The following is a 9,595-nucleotide window of genomic DNA, read 5'->3' on the forward strand; positions in this document are numbered from 1 at the left end:
TTTAAAAGATCCCTAGCAGAAGTGATCATATCCTCCAGTGGTATACAACCCTCTGCATGCCTCCAAAGAGACGGGGCGCTTCCATGCAAGGTGGTCATCACCTCCACACATGCACTACCTTGACATCCCAGGGGTTTTTCTATGGTGAAAGCTCTCGTAACTCTCAACACTCAATAGTCCACTAAAATACATAGTGAGCAGTGTGGGTGCATCCGAAAACCCTATGAAGCTAAAGCAGAAAGGAAAACACACTAGTCACATAAATATCCATAAAACCTAGCTCTAGGTTATACAGGTCTTCAAAGATCGGACTCTAATCAACATTAATGTGTCGACCTTGTCCAGAATGCTCTAAAACATTGATATAGCCCATCGCTATACCCTACTCCTAACCTCTAGCTCGGTTAGAAAAACAAGCACACACAAGGCCTCACGCTTGCAAAAGTAAGAGCCAAAATGAAGGAAATGACCGAAAACCAGAGGGTTGGAGGTAAGGGGATATATGTGTGATCCACACAGACAAGCAACATGCAATCACGCAGGAGAAGAGCGGTCATGCAATAGGCAGTTAAGCAAAGCACAATTATATCATCCATGTCCACACACAAGCTAATCAAGATGAATATCTAGCAAGGATAGCATGCTCAATAACAATTATGATAATATGCAACCAAGAGAAACAATCATGTCAAGATGAATGAGATAAGCAACAAAAATAATGTACATGTCAAGGTGAGCAGAGTGATCATACAACAAGGAGAGTCAATATATGAGGATAAGCAAAAGGATCAATCAATATAATCAACATGCCAATGCCTTAAATGAATACAATAACCAAGCATGCATCAAGGATAATGATATCAAGAACTCTCAATCTGTAATCAATAATCAAGCAAAACAAATCACAAAGAGAGGTAGGTGCCCACTGATCAATCAATCAAACGCCACATTTGCCTAATCTTAAGTTCAAGCTTGACCCTTTAGTGATCCCTAGTGGAGTCGCCATTTTATAGACCCCGCATTTCTACTCATGCGCTTCCAACTCGATAGCGAACTCACTTTTTATTGAAAAAGATTTATTTTTTTAGAAAATGACTTGGAGTTGCCACTTATTTTTGTTTTATTTTTTTTTTAAAGGGAAAACAAAATAAGAAAGAAAACCTTAAGTGTGACTCCTTATATGGAAAAGATGGTTTGTGAAAAACCAAATCGGGGTTTGGGGGTTAGCTTACTTATTGGGAAGGTACAGTAAAGACCGTAGCACCCCTCTAAGCCCCTAAAATGGGTAGCTACTAAATAAAATGAAGCAGGCATGACAATTAAGTAGTAGATCAAGAGATACCAAAATTATCACACATTGGAAACCAAAACATGCATAAAGGATAGTTAGAGTGAGAGTGTGAGCGTACCTTAGTAGCAAACACTAATGTGCTATTATGAAATAGGGTTAGTGCACAATAATGAACACAAGTATGTCACACATGTCACTAAACAAAGCAAGAAATCATCACTGACAGATATCACACTTCACTCAAATTTATTTTTAGAAGAAAACATTCACTAATGTTGGGCCTCTACCAAAACCCTATTTATTTTGCATGAATCAATTCCATAAATTCCATCATTTGGAACTAAAAAATTATATTCATGCTTATTTTAAAAAACAAGGGAGAAATGTGAAATGATGCTTGCCGAAAAAAAAGTGCCAGCAAAATTTTATTGAAAAATGAAATTTTTGATGAACTTAAACACTAAAGAGGAATGAGAAGTTGTGAATTAAATTATTTGAAAACTGGATTTTCAAAAAAATCAATTTTTAAAGGATGTGAGCTTTGAAAATGGGCCAAGAAATGGTGGCCATGCATGGCCCAATAAGAGTGGGCTCAAGGTGTCACTAGTATTGCATTGTAAGGTTGGTGATTGTAGCCGCCATCTTCTCCAAGCCTGAAAAGGGTCACTATTGAGCACCCAGAGTGAGCTACCATGATCCCTTCAACTAGCCTATAATCTTCTAGGAATGAATTGATTATGGTTTCCTAGTAAACAATATCTCCACCATTGGATTGGATGCGCGTAAAATGGGAACCCTCCACGTGAACAAGAAGACCCGTTTTTTGGCTAAAGTACTCAAACAAAACATGTCTTATGATCTCTACTAGGTCTTCACTCCTAGCATTCAATGACTGAGGGTCAGCACATAGCCTGATAATAAAGCAATCCTCACTATTGATCTTGTTTTCTCCAATACATATTGCATTAGCAAACATGCGAGCAGTGATCCTTGGATCAAGGCCCTAAAGCACTCGGTGCAATGGCCTAACACAGCCCTTTGCAGAATGTGCTCCCAGCCAGGGTGAATGCCTTAAGATAAGCTTGCCATTGCAGCTAGCATAAACCTTGCTACCCCCAACTGCAAGTTCAACATTCCACATGTCTGGATTCATCTACCAGAGCACAAACCCACCTAAATTTGCATCTTTTGAGGCATCTCAGTTCTTCAAAAGCCAAGTTGCAGTCTCAAACTCAAAAGCTATCATCTTCACATTCCCCATGGCATAAGCATTTCGAATTGAGTTCTGTAGTTTTTATCCTCTAAAGGTAGTTGTGTATTGTTGCAATATATACTGGGCAGAAGAAGTTTCAATGGGAGTGTCCTTGATGCTTAGGTGAGGCAAAGGATCAGTGGTGCTAACGTGCACCAGGGCGAGATCATCAATTTATCTTTTAATTTCTTGGCCTATGGAACTTTGACCTTATATTTTGCAAGCCCACCAATCCCAAGGTCTTCTTTATGCACAGGATTGATCATTATAGAATCTCGTTCATGCTAGTGGATATCAATATTTGTATTCCCCAAAATGGTTATTACAATCTTGTTAAAGCCTGCTGTCAAATCCAACTGCACTAAATTCTTGCCCATTTCCAATATGGAAAACCTGCCAACAAAAAGGGTCGATGCAGATCCTGACACATGGTTGGTTTCTTGCAATGAAACACTTGTAGGAAGAGAAATATATGGTCTCATGTCCTTTGACTTCAGAACACACCGTGCCAAATACTTCAACAAAAGGTGGATCCATGTTACAGTCAAAGAGGATGCCCATATCATTCCTGAAGCCTTCTAGATCATGGCGATAAGTATTACTACTGAACTTCACAGAGAAATTATATCCTTTTATAGGGATAGGGGCATTTGTTAAGGTCTCCGTTGGAGCATCAACAAGAACAATCTTCCTCTTTCGCATTGTAACTGTTGTCTATAGCTTCAAACTTGAACATTCAAAGAATACTTGTGTTATACCTTCCCCAACTGCTTGAGCTTCTCAAATGCCTCAATCGTTGATTTTTGATTCTCAATTCTCTTCATTCCCTCTCTCTCTCTCTCTCACGCACAAAGTAGAATAGAGGATCAAATGAATGGTGTTTTGGAACAGCCTATGGTTTGAAGGTGGTTTTGAGTGGTTGAATGAGTGGGTGAGGTAGTGAGAGAAGTGGATTTGATGAATGGATGAAAGATAGAGATATGTGTATGGTGATGGGTGTGTTGGGGTATGAAGATTAGAAGGATGGTGATATGAAGGAGGCCATGTGCATGGGACTTCATGTACGTGGGAAGATAGAAAACAAACAAGTAGGGGATGAATGGTGGAATAGGTGGTGGAATGTATTGAGGGAAATGGGTTTGATGGGTATTGAAAGATGAAGATAGGAATGGTGATAGGTATGATAAGGCATGAGGTTAGTAGGATGGGAAAGTGGTGAGATTGTGTGGGGAAAGCTACCAGGGATGAGTATAAATGAGGAGGATAAGAGTGGTGGAGTAGATGTTGCATGAGTGAGAACCACAACTGCCTTGCACCATATTGATAGCCCAAATATCACAGTTGGTGTGCACAATAGCTGCATGTTGCCCAAAATCATTGTTATAATTGTCCAACGTATCAAGATACACAACAATATTTAGAGAGGTTTTCTTGATAAACCTTTTAAGAAAGTGGAGGATCTTCCCATTCTGTAAATCTTCCCCACTAATATTTCTATTTGGACCACTTCCAATGAAACCATAACCAGTCGGATTTTCGTAAGATCCCTCACTTCCACCATACCCTGCATGTCCATGACTTTGATTTGCAAATCTAGTAGCTCCACTAGCATAGGACACCAGCCAAATGAAGACTGAGCACCCTTAGGTGGAGATGAATAAACCCAAGTGCACCATATATGGATACCAAAAACAAAGAAGCAATAAACCAAAGAACATTAACAAAAAAAAAGAAGCAAGAGTAAGTGAACCAAAAGGGCCTTAAACGAAGCCTCGTTTCATGAGTTATCCATAGGCTTGCAAGCTGGTTGAGAGACCATAGATTCATATAAGAATCAGGGATGTGAATTCTGAGATATATCACAGTGGAACTAAAACAAAGTCAAGTTATTCTCCAGCAAAACCAAGAAGAATAGAAGATAAAACAATGACAACAAATCTATAGTTATTTCAGAGATCAATGAAAGCTAAACATATGGTCTGATATCCACACCCAAAACATATGGTCTGATATGGTCTGATCCTTGAATGACCAATACTTGGTAAGCTTTTCACAATGAGAGGTGATTAGTTATCTCTTACGAGCCATTGAAAGATGATTCACAGTGAGAGGTCTTTAGTGTTTGAAACCATTAATGGGAAGCAACTGCAGTCTTTCATGGACCAGTGGGATCAAAACTTGATTGCTAAATACACACCGGTTCAGGAGATAACCATTCTTTATGTTATTGTCCCCAATACGAGAAAAAGATCTAAAACTCCAAAAAACCTTTTCTTTGTAATTAATCTCAGTTATTATTTTTTGTTAGCTTAAAACTAACCTTTTTCAACCCAAAATTATGTTTTCTTTTAAAGCTAACTCATAAAAGAAAAAGCATCATTTTAGTACTTTGACTAATATCACGTGTGAAATGAAAACCCATCCCTGTGGATGATCCTAGAACCACTATACTATGCTAGCTATGCTACCCTAGTATATGGTGAATTAGGTTTATAAATTTTGTTGATAACTCCCGTCTGAGGACTGAATCAAAGAGCACACCAATTGGGTATGAATCATGACTCAAAATGCCTAATGAGTATGCACAATGGCTTTGAATGCCAAAACTAAAGAAAGATTATGGCACCGAATGCCGAGCTAAACAATGACTCTGAATGCCAAAATGAAGATATGGCTCTGAACGCCAAAAGAGAGGAAAAATGGTGACTTTAAATGCTTGAATGAGTATGCATAACAACTCTGAATGCCGAAACTAAATAAAGATGGTGGCACCCAATGCCAACTGAATAATGTATTTGAATGCCAAAATGAAGACATAGCTCTGAATGCCAAACTGAAGAAAGACATGATGACTCTGAATGTCGAACTAGAAACAACCAACGGCTCTGAATGCCAAACTAAAGATGTGGCTCTTAATGCCAAACTAAAAATGAGACTTTAAACGCCAAACGGAAGAAAGACATAATGACTTTGAATCTCGAACTAAAAACAAACAATAACTTTGAATTCCAAACTAAAAATACGACTTTGAACGCCAAACTGAAGATATGGCTCTAAACGCCAAACTGAAGGATATATGATGGCTCTACATGTCGAACTAAAAATGAACAATGACTCTGAACGTCTAACTAAAGATGCGACTTTGAATGCCTAAATAAAAATGCGGCTCTAAACGCCAAACTGAAGATGCAACTTTGAACGTCGAATTGAAGATGCGACTTTGAACGTCAAACGGAAGAAAGACGTGATGGCTCTGAATGTCGAACTAAAAACAAACGACGAATTTGAACGCCAAACTAAAGATGTGACTCTGAACGCCGAACTGAAGGTGTGACTCTAAACGCCAAACTGAAGATATGACTCTGAAGGTCAAATGGAAGAAAGATATGATGGCTCTGAATGCTGAACTAAAAATAAACAATGGCTCTAAACGCCAAACTAAGGATATGACTCTGAACACCAAACTACAAATACAACTCTGAAAGTCGACCTGTAAGGAGATGGTGGCTTTGAATGCCAAACTGTAAGGAGATGGTGGCTCTAAACACCGACCTAAAAAGAGATGGTGGCTCTGAACGCTAAACTATGAAAAAATGGTAGCTCTCAATGCCAAAACTGAGAAAAAATGGTGGCTCTGAACACCAAACTAAAAAGAGATGGTGGTTCTGAATGCCAAGCTGTAAGGAGATGTTGGCTCTTAACACCAAACCGAAAAAAGATGGCGACTCTGAACGCCAAAACTGAGAAGAAATGGTGGCTTTGAATGCTAAAACTAAGAAGAGATTGTGACTCTGAACACCAAACTATAAGGAGATGGTGGCTCTGAATGCTAAACCAAAAAGAAATGGTGGCCCTGAACGCTAAAACTAAGAAGAGATGGTGGCTCTGAACGTCAAACTGAAAAGGAGATGGTGGCCCTGAATGCCATAACTCAGAAAGGATGTGGCTCTGAACGCCAAACTGAAAAAATATGGTGGCCTTGAATGCCATAACTCATAAGAGATGTGGCTCTGAATGCCAAACTGAAAAAAGATGGTGGCTTTAAATGCCATAACTATGAAGAGATGGTGGCTTTGAACGCCATAACTAAGAAGGGATGTTGGCTCTGAACGCCAAACTATAAGGATATGGTGGCTCTAAACGTCGAGTTGTAAGGAAATGGAAGCTCTGAACACCAAACTGAAAAATAGATGGTGGCTCCAAATGCCAAAACTAAAAAAAACAACTCTAAACGTCATAATTGAGAATAGACAGAGGCTCTAAACGCCGAGCTACAAGGAAATGATGAGGGGGAATTATGACCGAATGTAGCATGCTACCACAACTCTCAATCCATTGAAAATGTCTAAAAGAGACTCCATGAGTCTCAAAAGATGCTTTGCTAGTGAGTCAGATTGGTCAAATCGACTATAAATATAGTGCCACAACCCATCTGACTAAATCACAATGCCTGACGAAGTGTCACAGTAAGTCAGACGTCTTTAACTTGAAATGCTCTATTGGAGGAATCCATCATCATCTTAAATGAATGATCCACTGGGGAGTCTCAAGAGAATAGACCACTAGGGTAACTACCACGATCTCAACGTAACAATCTACTAAAGAGTCATGGATAGTAGGACAGTCAAAACCCGAAGATTGTGCTCATCTGGAGGCTCATCTCGGTAAAAATCATCGAAACAGTGACCCATAGTGCAAATAAATATCCCTTGATCGAGTAATGAAGATTGTGACAGGTCTATGAGAAAACAATCATCTCCATAACTAAAAGAGGGAAACATGGCCCAGAATAGCAACTAGTGCATCTAGTCTGTCCTGATAACTCGAGAATAACTTAATGGGGATGTATAAGAGATTTGACATGTACTCCACTGAAATGATGATATGGGAGTCTATGCGCCTGAGATAACTCCATCAAAGAATTATGATAATATCATAAAGTAGGAGCCTGACTGAATGACTTAAGAAAGGCTCCACTTGAGAATCAGGACAAAATGAAAGCAAATCATCAGCTCGATGCGTATCTCGTAACTGGGGATAATCATGCAAATCAATGGGGAATCTACAAATCTCAACCAAAGAGGAAATATGCCCCAATATGGAATGAAATGTGGGATAGGTTGAAAAATTAGATGACATCAAATCATCCATCATCAAATATGCAATCCTAGTCATCCACGTCCATAACTGAATCGAACCCTAAGATCAAAGAGGTGTATCCCAGAAAGAGAAGCACAATGACATCCAAATGCCGAAAAGTGTGGGTCTATCTGAATGGCTCAAGAGAGGCTCCACCAAAGGATCATGATAAGATAACAAACAAGTCATTGTCTTGGCATGTATCTCGTAAGTGGGGGTGATCATGCAACTCCGTAAAGATCTAGAAATCTTAACCGAAATGGAATATGCCCTAGTATGACACCTGATGTGTGGTAGATCAGAAAATCGGACAACATCAAATCATCCATCGTCAAATGTGTGATCCCAGTATTCCAACTCCACAGCTGAATTGAATCTAAACATCAAAAAGGCATTTCCTAGAAGAATAAACTTGATGATATCTAAATATCAACGAAACCTCAAACACCTGTCCAAGTAGGGGCTATAGAAGACGACATCTGATCTCATGACCTCAGGGTGGTCTTAAGACACGGGATGTAACGTAGGCTAGGGTGATAGAGTGATAGAAATGAAGGAAAACTAAGCCCAAATACCCAATGATCAAAACCCATGCCCTCATGTATAAAATGCAACATGTATAGAAAATCTCATGAGTCATGAACCTAAGGATGCCCAATGAGGTTATCATGACAATAGTGAGACAATGAAGCAAATCAAACTGGTAATGAGAGGTGTAAAATGATGCAAAGAGAGTATCAAACCTGGAATGGGTCGCTGTAAGAAAAAAAACAAGGGGTGAAATGAAGAGAATGAATCAAAAGCAAAAATGAGAATGATAGTGAAGCAAAGAACACGAAGAGGAGTAATGATCTACTCAAATCAAACATGAAATGAAGTCATATCAATAATGAACGTAACGATGGAAGGGACAATGACCTAGAGCTCCTAAGAGAAGGTCACTCATCTCACTCTCAAAATATACAACAAAGTGAATACAAAGAAAGGAGTGTCTCGGAAAGCTCACATAAGAACTCCCATCAACAAACATACTCAATAAAGTGACCATCGAACATCAATATACACACTCAATGATAGAGAATACTACACACATGTGCTTATTATTTTTCTTTTCTTTTTCATTTCATTTTTTTTTTACATATATACAAATGCACATACTCTAAACGTAAGCAAAGAAGCTTTAAAGATGAGGTCACAAATGGATAAACATACTTTCAAATATTGATGTAGCATAAACTTTCTCTGATGAGATGACCTTCTTAAACTAAGAATCTTTGGATTAATGTACGTGGGATAGATAGTGGAAATGACATGACTATCCTCCATGTAATGAACTAAAGATGATCACCACTCGAGGTGGAAGAAGATGAAGCAAAACAAGTAATAGATAGAATAAAGAAGAGCAGATGAAGAACTCAACCAATGAGATGTGATGAAGTGTGATAGTGTGATGACAGAAAAAAAAATAATGAGAAAGATGTGTCTGTAGGTCTAAGGCTCATAAGACTCCTAAACAATGCATGCATACACTAAAAGGCCCCTATCCCAGTGCAAAAGTGTGAGCAAGGATAAGAAAGAAAGGTTATAATGCACATGCGAGGCTCAATGGGCTAGCAACAGTCTATATATCAAAAATAGCCAGCCCTCATGATCTTACGAGCTAACATATGTCCTTCCATATGTGGTCCATAGACTCCTACATGAACCTCTCTCATCACTCGGTCAACAGAAGCGCGGTCTAAGCTTAGTAACATCCCATCAGCTGATTGTCTATACAATGTCTTCCTACAAATCACAAATCGGGTGGCCAATTGTCTCAATGCTCTCTTATCCTTGGTTGTGCCAGCCTCAAGATATGCACCAAGTCTAAAAAACCGGTATATGTCATGGTACCAAGGCAAACCATCATCTAA

At 39.0% G+C, this 9,595-nt stretch overlaps 1 pseudogene; it reads right to left on the reverse strand.

Annotated features, from left to right (window-relative positions):
- Positions 1 to 1,883: 1,883 nt before the first annotated feature.
- Positions 1,884 to 2,717, reverse strand: LOC100262190 (uncharacterized; annotated as a pseudogene).
- Between the last annotated feature and the right edge of the window lie 6,878 nt (positions 2,718 to 9,595).

This window comes from Vitis vinifera, chromosome 14, assembly GCF_030704535.1.
Source record: "Vitis vinifera cultivar Pinot Noir 40024 chromosome 14, ASM3070453v1".
NCBI classification, from domain to species: domain Eukaryota; kingdom Viridiplantae; phylum Streptophyta; class Magnoliopsida; order Vitales; family Vitaceae; genus Vitis; species Vitis vinifera.